Genomic DNA, 14,802 nt, shown 5'->3' with positions numbered 1-14,802 from the left:
AAACAGGGTTTCTCTTATGAAGTAATTCTGGGATGCGAGTCTTGTTTTAGACTTGTTATAGGAAGTTTTATCAGAAAGAATTTACAGAAAGTAAAGCTATGTTTATGAAAGAAATGTATTTTTCTTCCGAAATAAATATTATCTCCTTCATCTGAATGTATTTTTTATTATAGTTCTAAGATATTTTGCAAAATCAATCAACTAGAAATTTTAGATGGTCCTGAAACGAATCTCCATACTCCATACATTCTTCAATGAATAATAGAATATTTAACATTCTATTAGTCATTGAATGCAAAATAAGTGATTGTTGCACACTCTTTGTATTATTTTCTTTCTGTAAGTGTTGGCCATAATAAAACGGTCATTTTTATGCATGTCACAATAAGCAAATTCTTACATATATAAAATGTTTGCACATTTTTAAATATCAAATTTTAACATTCAAAGTGACTTAATTTCCTATTTTGAAGACTTTCATTGTTTTAATGCACGTGGTATCACAAGGAAATCAGGGAGTCGACCTATGCCATTAATTATGTGTTAAATGTAATTATATAATCTCGATTGAAGGAACATTAAAATGTATAATTAAACTGAATATTAAAAAACGAGGTATTTAACTGATCATTAGAACAATGTTCGATCTAGTTGAACATTTAAACAATGTCCATAATCTACACGTATATGTTTAATAACTGAAGCAATATGTTCTGTTTTTATGGACCAAAAACAAAGGGAAAAAAAACTTTAAGTCAAAGTATTTTGTTTTCTTGTTCAATTAATCAGGATCATATATTTACATACATATTCATATATTTACATATTCAGTACTAAATGCAGTACTGACATGTATTACATTTATTGGATGTCAGACGTTGATGCAATGAATATTTGAATTGGTATTCGACTGGCATTATTTGAATTGAATTTGAAATGGAATTATATGAATTGAGATTGAGAACTGCATTTAAATCATACAATTTATTAAGGAAAACTCAATACGTTTAACGTCTTTAAACTACTTCATAAGAAACTGCCTAAATTATTTAAACTTCTGAATATGCAAATATGTATGGAAAATATATCACTGTAAAATCAGCGATTTTTCAACATAATAATCGGCAACTATTATCGCATAACTTTAATTCATTTACAAATTTTCATGAACGAGCGATTAGTGAAATGAGTAACACGAAATAAATACCGAATTTATAATGGGAATTTCACTTCCTTCTTTCCTTCTCTCTCACTCTCTCTCTCTCTCTCTCTCTCTCTCTCTCTCTCTCTCTCTCTCTCTTTCTTTCTCTCTCTCCTTTATCCGTTTACGTTAGTCCAGTCTTTTTCTGAAAGTTTTTCCTCCTTTCTTTCAGGCACTTGGGAAACTAAATCATAAATCCTATGAAACTGGACGCTGCCTGAAGGTAAAACTGCATTGGCAAACATATTAATAGCACTGAAAGGCAATACCTTTTGCTGAGAAATGGAAATTTTTGTTGACATCACACAAAGCACATACTTATGCCACCAAAGCGTGATGCGGATCACATGTAAAGGATACATCTTGCGAACTTTTCATGTTATACTATTATCTGCTAGATTTTCCTTTCGTTTATTTGCCCTGAGAAAATGTATATGTCAACAATTATATGCGGAATGACTCTAAAGAAAACGGAAATATTCAATTCATCGGTGAAAAAACGAACAAAGTATAGAAACGTGTGCACAAAGTGTAGCTGTAAAAACGTAGCCAAGAATGAATTATACATTTGAAGAATCCAATGCCAAGGTGGATAGTGTTACTTCTGAAAATGCCATTCAAACAGTTCCCATAGGTATAAAGTTCTGAATTTTTACTTGGAATGCTTATGAAAGCAAAAACCTATACAAAATATAAGAATTTAAAAGACATGCATGCGATGGTGCCAATGCGTAAATTCCCTGTGGAATGTCCTGTCAGGGGGAAAAAAACGTTCGTATAAATAATAATAAATAAAAACATTATCACATGATACAGTAATTTATACTTATTTTTCTGAAGCAATTCCTGCCATTTCGATTGTGAAAAGATAAGATAATGTGTTTGAATATCATGGTTCCGTCTGTATCGTTTATATTAGGACATTCACTTTCTGAATTATTTACATTTGTTCATTGAACAATATTAAGGGAACAAAAAAAAGATGTCTCATAAATGAATATTTTACAGCTGTACTCTTAATATCTGAATGACTTTCCGTATATATACCAGCCATAACTGGTATACGGAATATACCAGTTATGCATAACGATCTCTGTAAACCGAATTATAAGCTGGTTATATCACTATTATGTAGAAGTGCGCCCTAGTGGTGGAATTAGACAATACATTATTACATAGCTGCAAAATATCGCCATCTCTCTTTGTACGAATTTTATCTTTCAAACTGAGTACATACAGAACTTCTGTCATTTCTTTTGATAAATATTAAAGTCACTGAATATTGATGTACATAAGCTTACTAACACCGATTTTGAAAACAGTAGAAGTGAACTAATTCAATAATGCATGCCCCTTTTTCTATATTATACTTCCAGGGAGGATTGAATCGCTAGGTTTCCTCGCATTTCAGTAATTTTCACTAACATAAACAGTCGATGAGTCAATAGTTCGAATGGTATGTTTGGCTTGAAAGTCTGAAAACGAAATGCGGAAATGAAAATTTCCGGCATTGGATCAAGTATATGTTAATGGTAAGAAAAGGGAGAAGGATAAAGAATAAAAAGCAGATGCAAGGGAAAACAAGTTGGAAAATTAAACACAGGACTATTTGGATCGATATTGGTTAGGAACCATGGAATAAAAATACTAGAAATATTATACGCCTTAGTTATTATTATGTATGTGTCTAATAATTTCACAAATGCGAAAGAAAATTCAACAGAATATACGTCATCTGGCCAAGACAATTAAAATGCTCTAAAACTTTCATTCTCCGCATTCAGTAACTACATAATGAAAGTGATCATCATCACATATGCCATAAGGTTATCTACCATCGCACTTTTTCATTTTTCCCCTTGAATCTTATGTTTCTCCTTTCTTGTAGAAAGCCAAACATTTGACACATATTATGGATAACATTTTCTCCAGTCTACCTCGTGATTTCAGTGATGCTGATTTAAGGATTGAGATCATATCAAGTGACAGTATGCACATTAAACACTTGCTTATGAGTCAAAACGTTTTGTCCAATCATTCTGTTTCCTGCCAATCAGACTTCATAGCAAGCAACAGGTTTGTAGTGGTGAGGGAGAGGAAAGTATCGTGGTATGGGGAAATTGTTCTATCGGACACATAATTTGGTCCTCTCATCTCCACTGGATACAGTTTGACCACTAATTTGTTTTGGATTACAATGTTTTGGATTAGGAAATGCGTGCATGGTGGCAATGTCGCCGGATAGATTTGGACTCTTCTAGCAAGACAACGCTCCACATCCCAAAGATCGCACTGTCAATCAAGGTTCGAAGAGCATATTCAAGCATTTTCTGCTCTCTTAGTAGCTCAATTCGCCTGATACCTCTCATTGAACATTTGCCGAATCGTGTGGAACATAGCATCCTGTGGTCGATGCAGTGTCTAGCGCAGATGCCATCCCGGACGTTACTTGTCCGTTTGATTCATAATGCCTCAGAATACTTTTCCGGGTTTAGTGGAGTCAATGCCGAGACGGATGCCAGGGTTTTCTCGGCTACAGGAAGCCAATTACGATACTAGGTAAGTGATCATAATGTTTTGACTCATTAGTGTTTTACCTTGTGATTAATGTTTCCTGTACTCTATAGATGTCACGAAAGAGAAGACAGTCCTCCCTTTAGAATGCATTCACATATATGACTGAATTAAAAGGAATGTTTAACTTTTAACTTAAATATAAATTTGAGAATTTAAATTATAAAATCATTTAACTAGATTTTTTTTTGTTTAGATTCGCAACACTTCAATATTTTAAAATCGTAAATAATTCTCTCTCTTTGTCACTCCACATTATTTTAAACTGCTCCTGTGATATCCATTTCACCATTGTAGAAAGTATTGAAGAAGTATCATCAAATATAACTGGTTTCATAGTTTGGTCTTACTCATATATCATTAATTAACAGCGGTTTCTCACTAATTCCACTGTGAGTAGGAAACATTTTTGCATATTTTAATTACCATTATATACTTAAATAGCATACCTTAAGAGAATAGATATATTGGATACAAATACAGCAGTAAAGAGTGAATTTATTTTTCGACCTTGCTTTGGAGTGCATTAAATGTGCAAGAGGGCACCATTTACAACCACAAGAATAGCTGCAGTCATCGAGGAGGAAGAAGGTCCTACATCTTATTAAGGTGGTAGCTATGGTTGTTTGTTTCTTACACTATAGTGTCCGCTGGCTTCTTTCTTAGCAGTGTATATACATTGCTATCTGTGCAGGAAACGGACTTTATTTTTTCACCGCATATAGATGATTGTCATTTTCATTAAGTCACCTCGTTGATGAGAATAATATCTGAGTTTACGTCGTTGTGAAAACGTGCACGTATTGGAACATAATTGTAAAATTTTAATTTAGAAAGATATATATATATGGAACAAAACCTGCTAGACATTACTCCAGTCGGACAACAATGACAATGGTTTATTTAAGTGGTGTAATTCCCATGATAATTCAACAGAAGAAAAAACTTGCAAGAAAAGGAAATGTATAGAGATATGCAAAATGAAATTCTACGAATTTTGAACAATAGCGCAAGTGTCATATGGATGTCACTGCATACCACGACAATTATGAAAAATCTGTAAAAGCGGAGCCTTCCATCTAGATTAGGACACCATTAGGGATACTTCACATTTTACAGAGACATCTAGCTGATTTCTGGGCTTTTAGTTGAGTAACGAACTGTACATATCTACTAAAGTTTCTGTTACTCACGTGTGACGTCACTGAATGACGTGTGGTGATTTCTGAACCTCAATGTTGGTAGTGAACCCTTCTGTTAGAAGTTGTAGGGTCTCGGATGACCTTTCTACACAGAGTTATGTGGGTAATCCCAACCATGGGCGCCCATGGCAGGATTCGAACTTTCAGCCTCTGGGATCAATTTAATTTTTAATTTAATTTTAATTTTATGAATGAACTTCATGATTGTAAGCCCAGTCATTCATAAAAGAGGCTAACAGGCTAATTAATTGAATTAATGTAATTACGTACAGGCGCCATAAGGCCAACAATCGTAATTTATTAGGATAAATTGGTCAGCGCTGTGTTTATTTAGCAAATGTAATTCATAAACTACAGCGCTGTTTTTGCCATTTCGCACAATGAAAACTCTGCCACCTCTCTGTGAGACCGGCTTACCTTCCGTTGAAAAACCCTTATAAGGATTTATTTCTCGTCCTATAGAGGATTTGCACTCAGGTCTTTCTAACCAAGGAGAATTAATAATACTTTTGCGCTATAAAAACGACGGTAGGAATAAGCTTTAGAGTGTCGATAACATGGGATTGAAATATGCGAAATCAATCAAAATCATGAAGCCTCTGAAGCATGTGACATGAAAGCAATGCAACATAGTGTGGAATTGAAATAACATGATGAATCTTTATTATGTTAGAAAAATTTACAGAGTAGGGACATGCAGGACTTTTTCACACGACTTCCATACGCGGATTGCCAAACAACAATTGAAGTGTTGTCTTGACTGTGCCCACAAATTACTATACTCGAACTCCCTCTGGGCAAAACCTCATAGAGAAAGCAGCAGTAGAATTAATCACCACGTGATCGGAAAGCCTTTTGAGAAGATAACAACAGATTTTGCCCCTTGTACTGCGTCCAGTCTGGACTGAGGAAACGTCTTTACTTCTGTACCCTCAAATCTAGAAAACGCTGGCTCCCAAGTTCAATAATTTCTTAGATTTCAATATCTTAAATTGAATTTAAAAATATATAAAAATACAATTAAACATTTTAATTGATTTTTCTGCTTAAATTTGACAGAGGCATTCAACTTTAACGATAGCGTTATAGTTGAAGTTGAACATCTGATGTGGAACTAGTAGAATTATTTGTCCCAAAACAGACTTGAATTATAGCATTGTTACTTTATTACAGACTTGGCTGTGGTTATAATTTTAAACCAAATTCTAACCGTATTGTTCTCTATACTAATTTCTAATTTCAATTACTACTATAATGGTATACTATACATAAATTGTTTATCGCCTCTTATTATCCAATGGGAATAAGCGAGGCGGTTTCGGTCCTATCTAATTTCTGGAAACTGATGGGCAGTTAATCTTCATCCTCATCTGGTCAGAGATAACTGACACAAATTGTCAGTGATTTTAAACGGCATCTGGTGATGACAGTACGGTAGACAAGTATTATTACTCTCATTATTCTATAGTAATACTACTTATCCCACATATAATCTTAAAATATAACTTCACCGTCTTTGGTGTCATCATCGTCATCGTATGTTTCGCTTTCGCGCAGGCCTACACATTTTACCGTAAGCTTCCGTAACCAATAATCCCGGGGAATAGGTTGGTTGCTCCTTATTCCCGGTGGTATCCCATGTCTGTCGAAGCGTCTGTTGACAGGGCCGGTTTGCCTGCTTTGCGAGAGGAAAAATCTCAGAATAAAATGGGGGAAAAACCCTGCTGTCTACGCCCAAGACTGGCTAACTTGGCTATGACTGGTCTTTGATGTACATGTAATAAATGATTAGAGATATTAAAAAATAATGAACAGACAAGTAAGACTGTAATGAGAGGATCAAATTATATTCGTAAAAAGCTCTATTACTAAAATGTAAAGCCTATAACGACAATCACTTTCTTATGAATAAAAATGAAAAATATGCATTCCCCTTGAAAGGCTTCGATTTAAATCTGATTGAGAAGCCATTTTTAGAATTAATCTTCAAGTGCCGCATGTTTGTATAATCGGATTATTTTCACTGTTATTAATTCACTCCGGAACACTTTAAAATCTCCATCTAATTTCTTCTATCTAATTATAAATGAAATTTTGTGTGTATTTTTTTCGCCACAGGTTACCTAAATGAAAAAATACAGAGAAGATCATCCTGGGTGTAATTTTTCTCTCTTTTTTTATTGTCTTAAGAAAAACATTCAATGGACAAGATTTTGTGGTGTGTGAATAGACAGATGGAATTTATTGATCAGGGTTTTCTTATACTAAGCAAGCAGCTCCTTTTCTGTTAAACTAAAATGAGCTACGTTCGCATTCACATGCAGGTTATTTTATGTCTATATATAATAAACTGCAAGACTAATTTGCATACTACATACTTGAAAATTGGTCGCAGATGCTCAGAGGACATTATTTATCCAGTCAACGACAGCATTGCTTAACGATAAGGGCCGAGAAAACATTTGAGAAACGCAGTGTGTGTGTGTGTGTGTGTTTCTTGGCTGCAACCTATTGGATGAATCATAACCTCTTCGTATGATCGCATTATTAGTCTTTCACAGTTTCAATAAAACTGTACAGTTATATAACTGAACATCATGCATCTTTACATTTATGAACCTTAAGAAGCCTACACAATTTCATGAATACATAAATTTATTTCGTGGACAGCAATGTTCATTTAGAAATTTGACAATTCGTTATTGTGTCAAAATTCTTATGAAAGAATTCAGAAAGGATTTGAGTGATAGAGGATGTTTCTCCAAGATGCAAATCATCACAAAGATCCATATATTCTATTTCTTTAGATAATTCTGATTAGTTATAAAACCACCGTTTATAACCATGTTGATTTTTAAAGAATGTTCGTTTTAAGATCAATGTGTAAAGTATATTTCTCTGTCACTTCCATCTTCTACTTTATCATTTGCTTGCTTTTAACGATTGCGAGCTCTGATACCATTCTTTGTCATCGAATTAATCGTCTGGGTATACCAGACTTCGTTTTTTTTATCTAAATTATTTGTCCTAATCAGCATTGCTGATGGTATCATTTTTACGTATGCCAATATAATTACCAAGAGCCTGTGTAGCTCAGTGGATGTGGCTGGACTCAGACCAGAGCAGTGTTTTTGTGTGCTCCTTAGTGTTCGAGCGTAAGAGGATTAGTGCTGCTTAAGCCTTTACCAGTGCGGGCACGTTGCCCTTAACGTACCGTCTGCTTTCATACAGCATGTCGTCGATCGTGGAAAAATCTTCACTTGCTAATACAAGCTCACCTATTAAGGCACAAATATCCATAAATATCCATATACTAGCCTTCAACAACTACCGGAAGGAAATGTTTCATCTGACAATACCTCTTCAAGTACCAAGGCTACTGGATCTCTGAAGGATACATCCCCAGTCTCTACAGTAACAAATCTACATAACACAATGGAACAGGCATCAGCGACCGTCTTTCAGTCACCTGCTGCCAGTACAACGAAGGATTTCAATTCAGATGTTCTCTCATTGTTGAATCTCCCATATGAACTAGATTGGAGCAAGGCCTGCATCCTAAAGTGTAATCCTTCTGGCGCCCCATATACAGAACTGGATATCATCGAAAGTTTGAAAGGCAAGGTAAGAGGTCCGATGTATGGCACCTTGGCTCCTTAAAGTTCAGTTATATTTTCATAATTTCATTTAAACATGTTTCTTTGAAAGAAAAATTTGCTAAATTAAAATCACTTAATGTTAATAACCATACATGTGAAATTATCCCCATTGTGAGATCTAGAAAATTAGATATTTTAATTCATTGGTTGTCCCCCAAATATCTAATAGATTAGTTGGCATGCACTTTGAATCATTTCGTAAAATAGAATGTATTGAAAATGTATCCAATATAAAAGATAAAGAATGGGCGCATGTATTATCCAACAAAAAAAAGATTGACAATTACATTGAATGACGATTCCAGAATAGAAAATATCCCGTACATTATAAAAGTTTCTAAAATGCCAGGCTTAGTGATCATTCCAAGAAGACCTCCTGTATGCTTCAGATGCAGGCAGGTAGGTCATCTAAGAAGAGAATACACAGCATCGAAATGTGAGCGAAGCAAGAGAATCAGACACGATATTAAACAATGTCCATGGCAGACATATGCCTCCATGTTGGCCTCGCGCCCTTCGGGCAGTCAATCGAACACATCCGATGAGCTTGAAAAAGCAGAAAACTTCCAGGAAATAACTTCAACTATTAAATATGAGGCAGAGAATCGGGTCAATGAGAGAAGCACCCCAGGGCTTAACACCTACGGGCACGAGGAATGTAATGAGAATAACTCTTCGCTAAAGGCAAAGGAAGGGATTATCCGGGCGGGCGAGGAGACTAACAGCTAAAGGTCAGTTTTAGATTCAGAAAAAGTAACAAAACCTAAAACTACAGAGAGAAAAAAAAATCACTCCGAATAACACAAATGAAGAATTAAATAATAATTGCCCGGTTGAAGATGAAGAACTTCCAAACATTGAAATAATTCAAACCATCTCGGTAACACAAATTACAGAAAAAAGTAAAACGGATTTAGAAAACGAAGTAGAGAAATCAGAATGGAATACTAAACAGACCCCAGTAAAGAGAGCAAAAATGAAGTTTATGCCTAACATCACCAAAAGCCGGAAGTCAAAACCCAAAGAAAAAAAAATTAGCTAAGAGTCCAGAAAGAAAAGGCTCTAGAAAACGTTCAACTTTCTAACTATGACTCACAATCTAAAAATCATCACACTAAATGTAAACGGGCTAAATAATAAAACATCGATTCAACTAACAGTTAATTTAATCTTTCAACACAGACCCGATATACTTATGATACACTAGACTACACAACAACACTGACCCATCAAACAGCTTCAAATACAAGTTACAAACAATGTACCATATCGATGCCGAAGAGGCTCAGACCAATGGAATAGGTGGAGTTACTACACTAATAAAAAAATCGGGTAACCTCCAAATATTATCCCATAATGTCGTAATCAGGCATAGAGTTCTGGAGGTCGAGCTCCTTTGGCAGAAAAAAATACACAACATAATTAACATATATGGACCAGCACCACATAATCATAAGACCACCTTCTTGGAGGAAGTGCGACACTATATTCAACAAAAAATAACCCAATAATAGCAGGAGATATGAACTTTACAGAACAACCACAAAAGGATCAAGAACACCCAAACTTACTTCCGCAGAAAAATTTCACAAGAGTTTTCACCCACTGTGGCCTATCAGATGCCTTCAGAATCTTGCATCCCCCCAAAAGAAGGAATTCACATATTTTGCACCCGGAAACGCCTCTAGAATAGACCGCATATACATCTAAACATTCAGAAATATAAAGGTCAAAACTGTACAACACACACCTGTCATGTTCAGCGATCACCATATGGTGATGGCTGAACTACAATATCAACAAATAGAAACAGCTGATAAGTTTACAAACAGAAATTTCCCCCTATGGAAATTTAATAAACACCTTAAAGATGACGATGAATTCAACAATAACATAGAGAAAATAGCTGAGGAAATAGAATCCATAGAAAATGCTGTAACAGCCTGGGAGAAATTTAAACACATGACAAAACAAACAGCAATCAAAATTAGTAGAATAAAAAAGCAGCAACAAAGAAACAAACAGAACGCTGACACGAAGAAATTATCAAAATTGTATCACCACCATGACAGAAATAATGAAAACATCATAACAGAAATAGAAGAAATTAAAAACCGCGTAACAGCGAAACAATTTCAGGAAATAGAAGGAGCGTGGCTACGTGCTGGTCTCAAAATAATTGAAAATGATGAAGGGAAGATCTCGACAGCATGGCTCTTTGAGAAACGACGGAACGCAAAACAGAGAATAAAAACGATAACATACGAAGGCCAAACCCTAAATAAAGACTCCGAAATAATTCGTGGTGTTCAAAAATACTTTTCTTCACTATTTCAAGAAAAACTCAGCAGTCAGGAAGAAAGAGAAAGATTCCTTTCACTCCTCCCCAAAATCACCCAGCAGGATGCTGAGGAGATCGACGCACCAATCACCATAGCAGAATGCCGTCTTATAGTGAAACAGCTCCCGGATAACAAATCACCAGGTGAAGACGGACTAACAGGCGAATTCTATAAAGAATACTTCCCAAAATTTGAACATATTTTTATTAAAATGATCAACACGATGATTACAACACAGACAACGCCAGCAAAATTCAACACAGGACACATTGTACTACTACCAAAGGTTGGGGATCAACAGAAGTTACAAGACATAAAAAACTGGAGAGGCATAACCCTACTGAATACTGATTACAAAATAATATCTAAAATACTTACAAACCGAATACAAAAGCACCTCCATAAACTTATCTCACCAGCATAATCATGTGCAGTGAAAGGAAGAAATATTCTTGACACAATAATGCACCTCTAATGCATTTGCGATTATTACAGGCTCACAGAAAATCCATGTATTGTAATCGGTCTAGATATTCAAAAGGCATTTGACACAGTTAGCCACCAATACCTGTTTGAAATACTAGACCGAATAGGAGTTGGAGTAAACTGGATAGAAACGATTAAGCTTTTGTACAGAAACGCGGAAAGTAGGCTGATCATTAATAAAAATCTCTCAGCCTCTTTCCCAATAAAATGTTCCATCCGGCAAGGAGACCCATTATCCATGGCTCTATTTGTTCTAGCCCTAGAACCACTCATTATAGCCATTAACACAAACAACAATATCAAAGGAACACACATACACGGAGAAAGTGACGCCAAAATTTTGGCATATGCTGATGACGTCACTTTAACACTAGCAACACAAAAATCCTTGGACACAACACTCAAAATAATAAAAGACTTCAGCAAAGCCTCAGCACTGAATGTGAATCTGGCAAAATCCCACTGCAAAATAATTGGAAAGTGGGAAAACCAACCAAGGATTCCTTCAGGAATACAGGTGAATAATTACATACCGGTTCTGGGCATCAACATCGGAAGTTCAGAATCACACGAAGAACAGTGGAAAGACCTCCATGACGGCATAAAGAAGAAAATTAATGCAATGCGCCCTAGACAGCTGTCCGTCAGAGGAAGGGCCCGGGTTTGCAACATCTACCTAACATCTCGCCTGTGGTACAAGATACACAACACCCCGTATCACGGAAGGTGGGCCGAAAAAATACACAGGCTCTGCGCTACATACATCTGGGGCTCTCAGTATGAACCGGTGCGCAGATCAACGCTCTTCCATGAAGTTGAAGCTGGAGGTTTAGCATTGCTAATCATCCATCTGAAAACTTTCATCGGCAGGGCAATAACAGCAGCCCGAGCACACACAAAAACCTATCATGCCTATGCGGCAACATTCTTACAAAAGTATTTGCCGCATAGGTTTATAAGCTCACTTCCAGATATAAAAAAACCAAGCCCGAGAATGGTCAAAGAAATAGCCGAAGGGTACACATATATAATGAAACACTCAGATACCGAAACCTTACTGACAATCAAACCAAGAAAATTATATAAAACATTAAGTCAAGTGACATTCCCACCTCCCCAACACAGGGAAATAAGAAAAGGAGAAATTAGGCTAAGTCCGGTGCTTAGTAAAGTTTTCCGACTTCCAATATCACCAAAATACAAAACATTCTTCTATAAAGTACATCATGCCTGTCTCCCCACAAAAATATGGTGTGTAGCAAAAAAATCCACTACAAGGCCCAGCGAAGTGTCATTTCTGCCTCGACCCAGAAACAATATATCATATTATGATGTTCTGTAGCAAAACGTCCGCAGTATGGAACACCATACAGAAATTCCTACATAAGATACAACCATTCTCTGAAAACACATTATTTTGGTTGGAAGACCAAAAAATGAAAAAAACAGAACTAATAATCATAATAATAACAATGTGTGCAATATGGTCCCACAGATGTGACAAAATACACGGAAGAGACACCAGACCAGACATACTGGCAAAAATTAACAATTATTTAAAGGAAATTATCATAAACACTACACAAACCAAAAGCATAACAACACAGCAATGGAGGAAACTCGGCCTAATTGAAGAAGGAGAAGTAGAAGGAAAAATAAAACTTATACCAATAATGGAACCCCAGTAGTTAGTGGTAGACAATAATGATAACCCACTATCTGAACAAAAAGCATAATCCCAAACAAAGGTGCTGTTAACGTAGGCCCATTCGCCCCACAATGAGAGGAATAATGACAACAAGATATCAAATCTAATAAAAAAAATAAAATAAAAATAAAAAAATTAAAAAAGTATATATGTATATAAAATAATAATTAAAATAAATAAATAAGTAAAAGTTTAAAAAAATAATTAAAAAATTAATAATAATATATAGATACGCCTATATATAAGGGATAAGAATGTTTTATATATATGTATATCTAATTGTGTAAGAAAAAAAAAGGAGAAGTAAATAGCAAATTACTCCTTAAGATAAGTCAATACTACTCTAGTAATAAATATGTAGATTAAGATATACTACCAGACATATGTATATGTTCTTGTATATACAGACACAAGGACGGTAGAAATGTCAATTGTAAGAAATGCAGATAACATAAGTTCATAACATGATAATAACCCAAAATGTTAATAGGATATATTATCCATTTATAGACCTGTAACTAATTCTGCAATTCAGAAAACTTTGTATATAAGAAATTACAGATTTACCTCTTAAGTTAAGCAAACAATATAATGTTAAAGCAAGATGGAATTATTTTTTGTAAAAATAAGAGTGCCCACAAAAAAATAAAATCTGCATGAGATATAGAGATACTACCAAAATATATGCATATATATGTAAATAAAAACATAAGCAATATATGTATTTTAAGAATAAGATGTGCATTTAAATTAAGTTAATAAAATAGTCATCCAAAATATGTGAACAAAGATATATATGTAAAACGAATTGTACATATGGAAAATGTCAATGCTAACATATATATGCATGTATATGTATATGTGTATGTGGGTGTATATGTATATATATATATATATATATGTATATGTATGTATATATGTGTGTATGTATGTATATATATATATATATATAAACGAGAATAGACTGATCTGATAATGGAACTTATAAATAGACTGAAATCGCTATGTAACATATACCAACAAAAATAACAGCTCAAACAATTCAATAGGACAATAAGGAAAATAGAAATTGAGCATGTGATGTTGTATCTTATTTAAACAGTGATTGTAAAACAGGTGTCATAAGTATATTGTAACGAGTAAATGAAAATGCCTAATAGAATTAGCAGCCTATGTACAAATTGTAAATAGCTGTATATATATTTATTTTTAAAGGTACGCAGCTGCTGTTGTTGATACAAATAAACTCAGTGGATGTGGCGTTTGCACACCACGGCACCTAGCCGCACGAAGGAAGACTTGGTTTCGAGTCTATTCGGCGACTAGAGGAAATTTTTCTAAGCCTTTTTTCGACCGGTTCCCGAGTTAGTCGATCTCTGGCACGGGCAAGCGGGTTTTTCCTCCCGGAAACTCGGGTTTTTCGTCCCGTAAACTCAAGAAAATCGACCGTAGAACCCACATTATTTCAGACATTAAATATATTGTGTTAGGGTTAGGGACCACGAGATGGCGGCACATTTGAGCCGTATCTCTTCACTGCATACCGCTCGCTTAATTAGTGATTGCCTTGGTCCATCTATCTCTGAGTGGTACCAGTGGAGATTGAACTGCCCATTCAGTCTCCAAAAGT

The sequence above is a fragment of the Typopeltis vanoorti genome, chromosome 2 (assembly GCF_054136105.1).
Source record: "Typopeltis vanoorti isolate ZY-2024b chromosome 2, IOZ_Tvanoo_1.0, whole genome shotgun sequence".
In the NCBI taxonomy this organism is placed as follows: Eukaryota; Metazoa; Arthropoda; class Arachnida; order Uropygi; family Thelyphonidae; genus Typopeltis; species Typopeltis vanoorti.
This window is presented reverse-complemented; position numbering follows the sequence as displayed.